The sequence below is a fragment of the Aquarana catesbeiana genome, linkage group LG01 (genome assembly GCF_042186555.1).
Source record: "Aquarana catesbeiana isolate 2022-GZ linkage group LG01, ASM4218655v1, whole genome shotgun sequence".
In the NCBI taxonomy this organism is placed as follows: Eukaryota; Metazoa; Chordata; class Amphibia; order Anura; family Ranidae; genus Aquarana; species Aquarana catesbeiana.
Window position 1 is genome coordinate 250,266,508 of NC_133324.1, and position 12,648 is coordinate 250,279,155.

A 12,648-nucleotide genomic window follows, 5' to 3' on the forward strand; every position below is an offset into this window, starting at 1 on the left:
GCAGCCATCTTTCCACAAACTCCGTGGGATCCCTGCCCTCCGTTTTTTCGGGCAGGCCCACTATGTGGACGTTGTTTCTCCTCAATCTATTTTTACAATCTCTACAGTGGGGCAAAAAAGTATTTAGTCAGCCACCAATTGTGCAAGTTCTCCCACTTAAAAAGATAAGAGAGGCCTGTAATTGTCATAATAGGTATACCTCAACTATGAGAGACAAAATGTGGAAACAAATCCAAACAATCACATTGTCAGATTTTTGTATTTATTTTCAAATTATGGTGGAAAATAAGTATTTGGTCAATATCAAAAGTTCATCTCAATACTTTGTTATATATCCTTTGTTGGCAATGAGAGAGCTCAAATGTTTTCTGTAAGTCTTCACAAGGTTGTCACACACTGTTGCTGGTATGTTGGCCCATTCCTCCATGCAGATCTCCTCTAGAGCAGTGATGTTTTGGGGCTGTCGCTGGGCAACACGGACTTTCACACCCTCCAAAGATTTTATATGGGGTTGAGATCTGGAGACTGGCTAGGCCACTCCAGGACCTTGAAATGCTTCTTACGAAGCCACTCCTTCGTTGCCCGGGCCGTGTATTTGGGATCATTGTCATGCTGAAAGACCCAGTCACGTTTCATCTTCAATGCCCTTGCTGATGGGAGGAGGTTTGCACTCAAAATCTCACGATACATGGCCCCATTCTTTCTTTCTTTCATGTACATGGATCAGTCATCCTGTTCCCTTTGCAGAGAAACAGCCCCAAAGTATGATGTTGCCACCCCCATGCTTCACAGTAGGTATGGTGTTCTTTGGTTGCAGCTCAGCATTCTCTCTCCTCCAAACATGACGTGTTGTGTTTCTACCAAACAGTTCTACTTTGGTTTCATCTGACCATATGACCTTCTCCCAATCCTCTTCTGGATCATCCAAATGCTCTCTAGCAAACCTCAGACGGGCCCGGACATATACTGGCTTAAGCAGGGGGACACGTCTGGCACTGCAGGATCTGAGTCCCTGGCTACTGATGGTAGCCTTTGTTACGTTGGTCCCAGCTCTCTGCAGGTCATTCACTAGGTCCCCCTGTGTGGTTCTGGGATTTTTGCTCACCGTTCATGTGATCTTTTTGACCCCACGGGGTGAGATCTTGCGTGGAGCCCCAGATCGAGGGAGATTATCAGTGGTCTTGTATGTCTTCCATTTTCTAATTATTGCTCCCACAGTTGATTTATTCACAACAAGCTGCTTGCCTATTGCAGATTCAGTTTTCCCACCCTGGTGCAGGTCTACAATTTTGTTTCTGGTGTCCGACAGCTCTTTGGTCTTCACCATAGTGGAGTTTGGAGTGTGATTGTTTGAGGTTGTAGACAGGTGTCATTTATACTGATAACAAGTTCAAATAGGTGCCATTAGTACAGGTAATGAGTGGAGGACAGAGGAGCCTCTTAAAGAAGAAGATACAGGTCTGTGAGAGCCAGAAATCTTGCTTGTTTGTAGGTGACCAAATACTTATTTTCCACCATAATTTGCAAATAAATTCTTTCAAAAATCAGACAATGTGATTGTCTGGATTTGTTTCCACATTCTGTCTCTCATAGTTCAGGTATACCTATGATGACAATTACAGGCCTCTCTCCTCTTTTTTAAGTGGGAGAACTTGCACAATTGGTGGCTGACTAAATACTTTTTGCCCCACTGTATGTCACTTATCCTGCTTTCAGTTGCAGTGGTCCTCTCTCTGATTTTTTGCAGATTCTGTCTTATCAGGGACACTTCCTCTTTAAGCCCTCCAAATCGTTCCTGCAATGTATTGACTGAGGCTGTACATTTATTGACTGCTTTTAGGATCATTGCTAGGGTCGGCTGTTCAATATCCTCTCCCCCACTGTCCTCCGTCATCTCCTCTGCCTGAGCCTCCAGGGGTTCCGTGTCTGCATCTCTCAGCATGTCTCCCTCCTGCTCTGTGCCTTCCCCCTCTGGTTCTCCCCGCCCCCCCCTCCCCCCCCTGTCGGTTCTGTGATCACCAGTGTGCCAGACAGCTTTTCGGCATAGTATCTCATGTCCTTGGGGGGTCCCCGCCAGTGTGTTTGGTGGATTTACTCACAAATCCCCTCGGATTCTCTGCACCACGCGCTGTTGGAGGCTCGCGGCGGTGCCATTTTTGATCTCTGGGGGCTGCATGTCATCTTTTCATTTTCCCTAGGTAACCATGGCCTATCCGAGCATTCCGTGGGGAGCAGTGAGGTCCCAAGAGGCTCCGGTGTCGTTTGATCGGTGATTCCGAGCCGGGAACAGGGTAATTATCAGGGTGACTTACGGGAGCTCTGTGAGTTGCAGCCGCTCACATGCCGATCCTGGCCACGCCCCCCCCCAATCGACAGCTGTTTTAAGTCCCCACCCTTCCCCCTGGATCCTCAATTTGTAGAGAAGTAACTCCTGAACCTGGTTCACAAGGGAAATCATTCCTCATAGAGACACTCACTTTGTAGTGTTCTACAATTTTCCCTCCTTCAATGGGTGGGAAGTAGGCCTGCCATCCTGGAAGATTTCCTAGAAAGGCAGTTACCAGTAAGTACCTGGTACTTTTCTCTAGTCATCTTCCAGGACAGCAGACCTGAGAGGATAAGCAAGTACCTCAGGCCTACCTTAGGGTGGGACCACAGCAAGACCCTCTTGGTGAACCTCGGTTCTGCAGTGAGCTTTACCTCCACTCCATATGCTTGAGGAAGGTATCTTAGCTGGATCATGCAGCTGATCTGCAGGTCTACTCCACCAATGTCCCTGCCTTCTCTGCTTCGGATGCAGGATCTAGGTGGAGTGGGCCATAAAAGATGAAATCAGAAAACATGTTAAACTTGTAGGTTAGCAATGTTGCTTTCTCGCACATCTAACAACCATGGCCTATTGTGCCTGTAGGTGCTACTTTGAACCACTAAAAAGATTAATCAGAGACCTGTGTTGTAAGACAAGGACACTGCATTGATCAATAAGAGGAAATAAAACTGCAAAAAAGGGGGGGGGCCCCCTGAAAGACAACCTTTTTTTGTTCATTTTTATCTTTACGTCAGCAAAGACTAAAGGGAAGCCTACTTAAGGGTAATAGATTAACAGAAGCTTGATCCCTGGGTTTAAGGCATGCCCAATCTATGGCTTACGCCTGAGAGCCTACTGCAGGAGATTAAAGTCCATAGCAGGAGTAGAACACTCATATTTTCGTGAAGGAACCTCTGCGCTATTACAGTGAACTAAAAATAAATAAGTGCGGAAATTCTAACAGTGATCACAAATCACCTAATAACAGTATAGTGAATATAAAGAATTATATGTGATCTTGCGCTTGACCTTGATAACTAAAATGACTAAACCAAAAATATACAACCAAATAAAATGATATATAAAAGGTGATAGTAAGGGTATACAATATACCCTGTGCTACTAAAACCCACAGGCTAGTATGTGCTGCTAGAACCAACAGGCTGGTATAAAGCTTCCCACCATTGACAAATTAGTGCAATGAAAATATATCAAACTAATACATGAGTGGCTCAAATATGAAAAAAAAAATCCAAAATGTGTGAATAATTCCAAAGTAGTGTTCAAAAAGGAATAAAAAGTTCGAATAGAAGAACACAAGACATGTTAACTGTTGTTCAAATGGTAGAAACACTCCTTCAGCTTGCTCTCAGAACTCTTACCTCAGGGGCATAGATAAATGCCTTAGTCCATTACATGGACAATCGCCTCGATTTCAGGGCCCAAAAACAGTCAGGATAGGAGATGGATGATGGATGGAATAAGTATGTGTCACCTCCAGTCCGATGTCCGGATCCACATGAAAAAAAAAGTAGCCTCCAATAGTGCATTACCCCAAATAACGTTTATTGAATAAAACATGTGCTTACATAAAAGTAATGGAGGATATGCCAAACAAAGACCAAAAAACTGCGTTTTCTGCCACCTCATTTGTCCGGTCCACAGTAACAACCTCCGGTTCATGGTAAACGACTTCCGGTTACGTTTTTTGCGTCCTTCCGTCCTACGTCACACCCTCGTGACTTCCTCAGGGTACCAGATTGGTTGGAACAACCATCCATTTATATGCAATAGGCAGGAGGTGACAAAACCGACATTTTGTTGGAGACTAAAGGTTGGATTAAAAACTATAAGTAATGGAAAATAGATAAAAAAACAAGGGACTTTTAATAAAATAAAAATAAGTTACTTGGATATAATACTAAAAATAAGGGTATTTCAAGTAAAAAAGCGTGGCTTCCTTATATCCGTTAACAAAAACATTCCAAACAATGCTATCTTGTCATTTGAAGGAATTGATTCTAAAAAATACAAAGAAAATAAGATGGTAGATCTTCTAATTGAATTCAGGCCATCTTGTGGTAATTTAGAGGAATGACTTCCAAGGAATACTACATATTCAAGCCAATGGATAAAAATCTATATAAAATATATAGACAATATAAATATTCTATAAATGAAAAAAGATGTATATGCCAATACTTCTATAAAACCGTTGCAGCCCAATCAAAGTGTGTAAACATACGAATAACAATAAAAATAAAAAATAAAAATAAAAAATAATGCACACCGGAAATCAAATATGAGGTTCACAATAATAAGCTAATAGTCACTTATAGAACAGTTCAAGTCAAAATCGATGTTTAACCAATCAGGTGCCAGTGTTTTCATTTTATAAATCCATTTAGATTCTTTTTGACTAATAATTCTGACTTTATGGTCACCTCTCCATAATTTATTATCTCTCTATACCCCAAAAAGTCAGTTCTGCTGGATCATTTTTATGTACTGCAGCAAAATGTCTCGATACACTGTGGTTAGGGAACCCTTTAATTATGTTTTGGACATGTTCTTTAATTCTAACTTTCAAAGCCTTTTTGGTTCTCCCTACATACTGCAATTTGCACGAACATTGTAGAACATAAACTACCCCCTCTGTGTGGCAGCTAATTAAATCCTTAATAGGATATACATTACCTGACTGTACTGGTAGCTTGAAATTCTTTTTTCCTTGGAATCTTTTTGAATGCTGGCAAGCAAAGCAATATTTGTAAGGAAGAAAACCTTTTCCACTAAAAAATGAAAATTGATTTTTTAAGGGAGGGTCCACTACATTTTTCACAATTAAATCGCGTAGTGTGGTTGCCCGTTTTGTATATAATGGCCGGTTTATCAGGTAAAATGCTTTGTAGATGTCTGTCTCCTTTTAGAATGTGCCAATGTTTATTGAATATTCTATATCTATATATTGAACATTGTAATCAAGCACTAGAGCTGGTACTTCTGGGAGGGATTGTACTTTCTTCTCCCCATATATCATTTGCGGTCTATCCATAGATCATACTGATTCAATTTGTTTGTCTACAAATTGTTGAGTGTACCCCTTGCTCATGAATCTCTTGCCAATAAAGTCAGCCTGTGTTCTATAATACGAGTCTTTCGTGCAATTCTGCCTGATTCTTAATAGCTGGCCTTTCGGGATATTGAACAACCAGGGTTTGTAGTGGCAACTTGTAATTGGTAAGTAGCTATTTCTTGCTACATCTTTAAAATGTGTCTTTGTGATGAGTCTATCAGCTTTAATGCTTATCTCTAGGTCCAGAAATTGTATATCTTTCTCTTCAATTTTCCAAGTATGATGTTCCTATCATTTTGGTTCAATTTACATAAGAATTGTTCCAGTGATTCTTTGCTTCCATTCCATACTATTATTATATCATCAATGAACCTTTTGTATAGTCCTAATTCACAGGGTAGATTCTTATAAACCGCCTCTTCCTCCCATTGAGCTATAAAAGCATTGGCAACACTCGGGGCAAATTTAGTTTCTATAGCAATTTCTGTAGCCTGCTTATAGTATGCCTGGTCATGCCAAAAATAATTTTTAAGAGAAAACTCAATGCATTTTATAAGGAACTTCCTCTGCATGCATTTTAGATTACTATACTTTCTCAAAACCCACTTCGTGGCTTCGCATGCTTGGTGATGCTTAATAATTGTGTACAGGGATGAAACATCCGCTGTTGCTAATAAAGTTCTCCCTTCTAGGACTGGTGGTAATTCCAATAACTGTAAAACATACTTAGTATCCTTAAGATGGGATGTGGTAAGTTGTATGGCAGGTTGAATAAAATTATCAATATACTGACCCATTCTTGATGTCAATGAGTTAATCCCATTGACAATGGGTCTCCCTGGTGGATTTTCTCTCTTTATGAATTTTGGGAATGGTGTAGATCACTGGTATTCTACATGAATCTGGAACAAGATATCTGGCTTCCTTGGTGTTCAATATGTCTTTCTTCACTCCTAAGTGTACAATCTGCTCTAGTGCTTTTTTACATTGCATTGTTGGGTTTCCCAATAACTTTATATATGTGGTGGAATCTTGAAGTTGACGTTTGATTTTCTTCTTGATATTTTTCTTTAGTTTGAAGCATGATTCCACCACCTTTGTCCGCTGGTCTGATTACTAAGTCTTTCCTAACAACCAGGGACCGTATACCTTTTTTGATGTGTATAGGGTCATTGACTTTCTTGATCTTTAATTCATCCAGATCTTGCAGTAAAAGGTTCTTAAAAACCTCAATATGTTGATTATCGTGAACCTGAGGGTTGAAAAGAGATCTATTCCGTAAATTACTATGTTCCACCATGCTTTGATGCGGTAGTAGGACAGTGCCCCTAGATTTAGGGTTACTCAAAATTGTCTTCTTGATGTTAATTTTCCTTACATATTTGCGTATTCCGATGTAGGAAAAATTTGTTTAAATTTTTTTGGGGGCATATTTCAAGCCCTTGTCCAATACAGCTAATTCTTCCATACTTAAAGTTTGTCTGCTCAAATTAAAAATGCCTTTACCAACTATTCTCGCTTTCTTTTTGAGTCTTTCCCGTTCTACATCCCCTCTTCGTTCTGGTGATCTTCTTGGTTTTTCTTCCTGTTGTCGTCTCTTTGGGGAATGTGGTGCTTCCTGTGGGAGTCTTCTTGGAGAGTGGTATGTTTGATCTTGTCTCCGACTCGGAGACTGCTCCCTCCGACCACGTACTAAAAAAAATCAGACCTAGGTCTCTCTTGTTCATAGTATGGTTGGCGATAATAAGAGTTTGATTCTGTGTGGTTTCTTAGTGGTTCAAACCTATTGTTTGTAGGTATCGGACTCCTCTCCCACCTTTCTTGTTGATTATAATGAGGCTGCCCTCTATAGTCTCTGTAGTAGCCTTCATTATAAGGTCTTTCTTGTTGAGGTCTTTAAATATAGCCTTTATTAAAATATGGTTTCTTGAATTTTTTTTGAAAGGTCTCTTTCTTGTATTCCTAGGAGTCTGATGCCAGTTGTTATAGTGCCCCTGGTACTCTTGATTTGGTCTGGGTGTATGATACACTTCTCTCTTGGTTGTTGAGACGTACCCGCCACAGGTTGCTGTATTCTTACTTCCTGCTCTGGTGTAGAATAAGCTAAGGGTAGCACTGGTTCTTCCAGTTTACTTTGCCATTTAAAGACCTGATCAGCCTTGTAGTCCGAGATATCTCTTTGGTACTTCTTCATCTTCCTTTGTTGTACCTCTAAATCTTTGGCCATGAGATCCTTACTCATTTGATTGGCTAATCTACTAAATTCAGTGGATTCCTTATGGGATTCTAGTTTCAGTTTCAGCTCCTCTATCTGCTGGTCTATATATTGCATTTTCCTCTGTTTTCTTTTCAGAAGAAAACCAAGGACTCTAAACTTTTGCTATTAAAAAACTCATACCATTCATCAATAGATTCCTTAGCCATAAGGCCATCATTGGGAGGTAATTCCCATCTCAATCTCCTGGGTACAATATTTTCTCTAAGGTAACGTTCAAAGGTGTTGGTGTCCCACCATAGACTAACTTTTTTCTCCATAGTATGTCCCAGTTTACACAAACTTTCTAGATCACTATTAGTTTTGGTATGGGTGGAAAATATTTCATCTAGATTAACCTTTGTGTTCCATAAAAGTAAAAACTTCCATAATGGCTGCAAAAGTGATATAGTGATGAGTGAATGACATAGATTTTCGTGAAGGAACCTCTGCGCTATTACAGTGAACTGAAAATAAGTGCGGAAATGCTGCAAAGGATTTTATTAGCTGCCACTAGGGATGAGCCGAACACCCCCCTGTTCGGTTTGCACCAGAACATGCGAACAGGAAAAAAGTTTGTTCGAACACCATTAAAGTCTATGGGACACAAACATGAATAACCAAAAGTGCTAATTTTAAAGGCTTATATGCAAGTTATTGTCATAAAAAGTGGGGACCTGGATCAATGCAAAAAAAGTTTTAAAAACGGCCGTTTTTTCAGGAGCAGTGATTTTAATAATGCTTAAAGTCAAACAATAAAAGTGTAATATCCCTTTAAATTTCGTAGCTGGGGGATGTCTATAGTATGCCTGTAAAGGGGCGCATGTTTCCTGTGTTTAGAACAGTCTGACAGCAAAATGACATTTCGAAGGAAAAAACCCATTTAAAACTAGAAGAGCCAGAAGAACATGAAGGAAGATAGAAGAAAGAAGAAGCATTTAAATAAAGGAATTGTCAAACTGTCTCTTGTCATTTTTAACATTTTTGACAGTTTTTTAGTGAAATGGTAGGGGTAAGTACCCCCTTACCATTTCACACGGGGGGGGGGGGGGGGGGGGCGGGATCTGGGGGTCCCCTTGTTAAAGGGGGCTTCAAGATTCTGATAAGCCCCCCGCCCGCAGACCCCCACAACCACCGGCCAGGGTTGTGGGGATGAGGCCCTTGTCCTCATCAACATGGGGACAAGGTGTTTTGGGGGGCTACCCCAAAGCACCCTCCCAATGTTGAGGGCATGTGGCCTGGTACGGTTCAGGGGGGGCCGCACTCTCGTCCCCCCTCTTTTCCTGCGGCCTGCCAGGTTGCGTGCTCGGATAAGGGTCTGGTATGGATTTTTGGGGGGACCCCACGCCGTTTTATTTTTGTTTTTTTTTTGGCGCGGGGTTCCCCTTAAAATCCATACCAGACCTGAAGGGTCTGGTATGGAATTTAGGGGGACCCCCACGTCATTTTTAAAAAAAAATTTGGTCGGGGTTCCCCTTAATATCCATACCAGACCTGAAGGGCCTGGTATAGAATTTAGGGGGACCCCCACGTCATTTTTTTTTTTTTTAATTTTGGTTCGGGGTTCCCCTGTGGGGAATTCCCATGCCGTTTTTATCAATGAACTTCTATGTGTATTGTCGGAGCGGCAATGCAATAGCCGCGAGTTTTAAATGGGTTTTTTCTTTCGAAATGTCATTTTGCTGTCAGACTGTTCTAAACACAGGAAACGTGCGCCCCTTTACAGGCATACTATAGACACCCCCCCAGCTACGAAATTTAAAGGGATATTACACTTTTATTGTTTGACTTTAAGCATTATTAAAATCACTGCTCCTGAAAAAACGGCCGTTTTTAAAACTTTTTTTTGCATTGATCCATGTCCCCTGGGGCAGGACCCAGGTCCCCAAACACTTTTTATGACAATAACTTGCATATAAGCCCTTAAAATTAGCACTTTTGATTTCTCCCATAGACTTTTAAAGGGTGTTCCGCGACATTCGAATTTGCCGCGAACACCCCAAATTGTTCGCTGTTCGGCGAACTTGCGAACAGCCAATGTTCGAGTCGAACATGAGTTCGACTCGAACTCGAAGCTCATCCCTAGCTGCCACACAGAGGGGGTAGTTTATGTTCTACAATGTTCGTGCAAATTGCAGTATGTAGGGAGAACCAAAAGGGCTTTGAAAGTTAGAATTAAAGAACATGTCCAAAACATAATTAAAGGGTTTGCTAAACACAGTGTATCAAGACATTTTGCTGCAGTACATAAAAATGATCCAGCAGAACTGACTTTTTGGGGTATAGAGAGATATAATAAATCATGGAGAGGTGACCATAAAGTCAGAATTATTAGTCAAAAAGAATCTAAATGGATTTATAAAATGAAAATACTGGCACCTGATGGGTTAAACATTGATTTTGACTTGAACTGTTTTATAAGTGACTATTAGCTTATTATTGTGAACCTCATATTTGATTTCTGGTGTGCATTACTTTTTATTTTTGTTTTTATTTTTTATTTTTATTATTATTCGTATGTTTACACACTTCGATTGGGCTGCAACGGTTTTATAGAAGTATCGGCATATACATCTTTTTTTCAGTTATAGAATATCTATATTTATATTGTCTATATATTTTATATAGATTTTTATCCATTGATTTGAATATGTAGTATTCCTTGGAAGTCATTCCTCTAAATTTCCACAAGATGGCCTGAATTCAATTAAAAGATCTACCATCTTATTTTCTTTTTATTTTTTAGAATCAATTCCTTCAAATGACTACAAGATGGCATTGTTTGGAATGTTTTTGTTAACGGATATAAGGAAGCCACGCTTTTTTACTTGAAATACCCTTATTTTCAGTATTATATCCAAGTAACTTATTTTTATTCTTTCTAAAGTCCCCTGTTTTTTATCTATTTTCCATTAATTATAAGAATGGAAATGGCCGCTCTTGGTAGTTTTTAATCCAACCTATGGTCTCCAACAAAATGGCGGTTTTGTCACTTCCTGACTGTCACGTACCTTGGAGGTGAGCCTGACGTGCAGAGGGAGACCTCTCGTACGGCTCTGGTTCCGGGATCACTGGAGTGGAAACAGTGACCCTCGGAGCACAACGGGGTAGGAGAGCCTGCAGGTTCCGCTTGACTAAAGATGGAGTCCGCTTGGCGGAGACAGGAACAGGCTTGATTGCTGCGGATGCAGGAACACTGAGAAGTAGCAGGCAGGTGTGCACAGATGCAGGACTTGAAGGCAGATGCACACTGATGCAGGACTTGTAGGCAGATGCACACTGATGCAGGACTTGTAGGCAGATGCACACTGATGCAGGACTTGTAGGCAGATGCACACAGATGCAGGACTTGTAGGCAGATGCACACAGATGCAGGGCTGCAGGCAGGAGCAGGGTCAGACAAGCCAGGTCACAGCAGCAGATCAATCAGACAAAATCAGCAGGCAGAGAATGGTCAAAGTCCAGGCAGGATCGGCAACAGGAGATCAAACAAACAGGAACACAGAACAGGTCAAAGGCAAGCCAAGGGGTCAGGACTGGAGACAGCAGCGAGGTCAGGAGAAGTCGGGTAGCACTGGAGCAGATGCAGGTTCAGGATCGGGTACAGGATGAGCTGCAGATCAGACAGCAAGGATGAGGCCCCTTTTAAGGATCACTGGGCGCCAAAGCTGTGTTACTGTGCGCGTGTCCGCGATGTGCGCATGCGCACTGGCGCATGTCTATTTACTGCTGAATGCCTATGGACTGGAACAGATCCCAATGGACCCATGCACCCGCAGCCAGTTGCAGAGCCATGCGCAGTACGTCCATGACACTGCCTATTGGATATAAATGGATGGTTTTTCCAACCAATCCGGTTCTCTGAGAAAGTCACGAGAGTGTGACTTAACGAGTAGGACAGAAGGACGCAAAAAACGTAACAGGAAGTCGTTTACCGTGAACTGGAAATTGTTACCGCGGACCGGAAGTGACGTATGAGGAGGCGAAATGCACTATTGGAGGCTACTTTTTTTTCATGTGGATCCGGACATCGGACTGGAGGTGACACATACTTATTCCATCCATCACCCATCTCCTATCCTGACTGTTTTTGGGCCCTGAAATCGAGGCGATTGTCCATGTAATGGACTAAGGCATTTATCTATGCCCCTGAGGTAAGAGTTCTGAGAGCACGCTGAAGGAATGTTTCTACCATTTGAACAACAGTCAACATGTCTTGTGTTCTTCTATCTGATTATGAAGATTTTAAAGATTTTTGAATTTTTTTACACACTGTAACCTTTTTTAGTTGAACTTTGTTATTTATTCTGTAGCATTTTAGGAACTTTTTATTCCTTTTTGAACACTACTTTGGAATTTTTCACATATTTGAGCCACTCATGTATTAGTTTGATATATTTTCATTGCACTAATTTGTCAATGGTGGGAAGCTTTATACCAGCCTGTTGGTTCTAGCAGCACATACTAGCCTGTTGGTTTTAGTAGCACAGGGTATATTGCATACCCCTTACTATCACCTTTTATATATCAGTTTATTTGGTTGTATATTTTTGGTTTAGTAATTTTAGTTATCGAGGTCATGCGCAAGATCACATATAATTCTTTATATTCACTATACTGTTATTAGGTGATTTGTGATCACTGTTAAATTTGGCAGCATTTCCGCACTTATTTATTTTTAGTTCACTGTAATAGCGCAGAGGTTCCTTCACGAAAATTTGTCATTCACTCATCACTATATCACCCTTGCAGCCATTATGGAAGTTTTTACTTTTATAGAACACAGAAAGGTTAATCTAGATGAAATATTTTCCACCCATACCAAAACTAATAGTGATCTAGAAATTTTGGTGCGTAAACTGGGACATACTATGGAGAAAAAAGTTAGTCTATGGTGGGACACCAACACCTTTGAACGTTACCTTAGAGAAAATATTGTACTCAGGAGATTGAGATGGGAATTACCTCCCAATGATGGCCTTATGGATACGGAATCTACTGATGAATGGT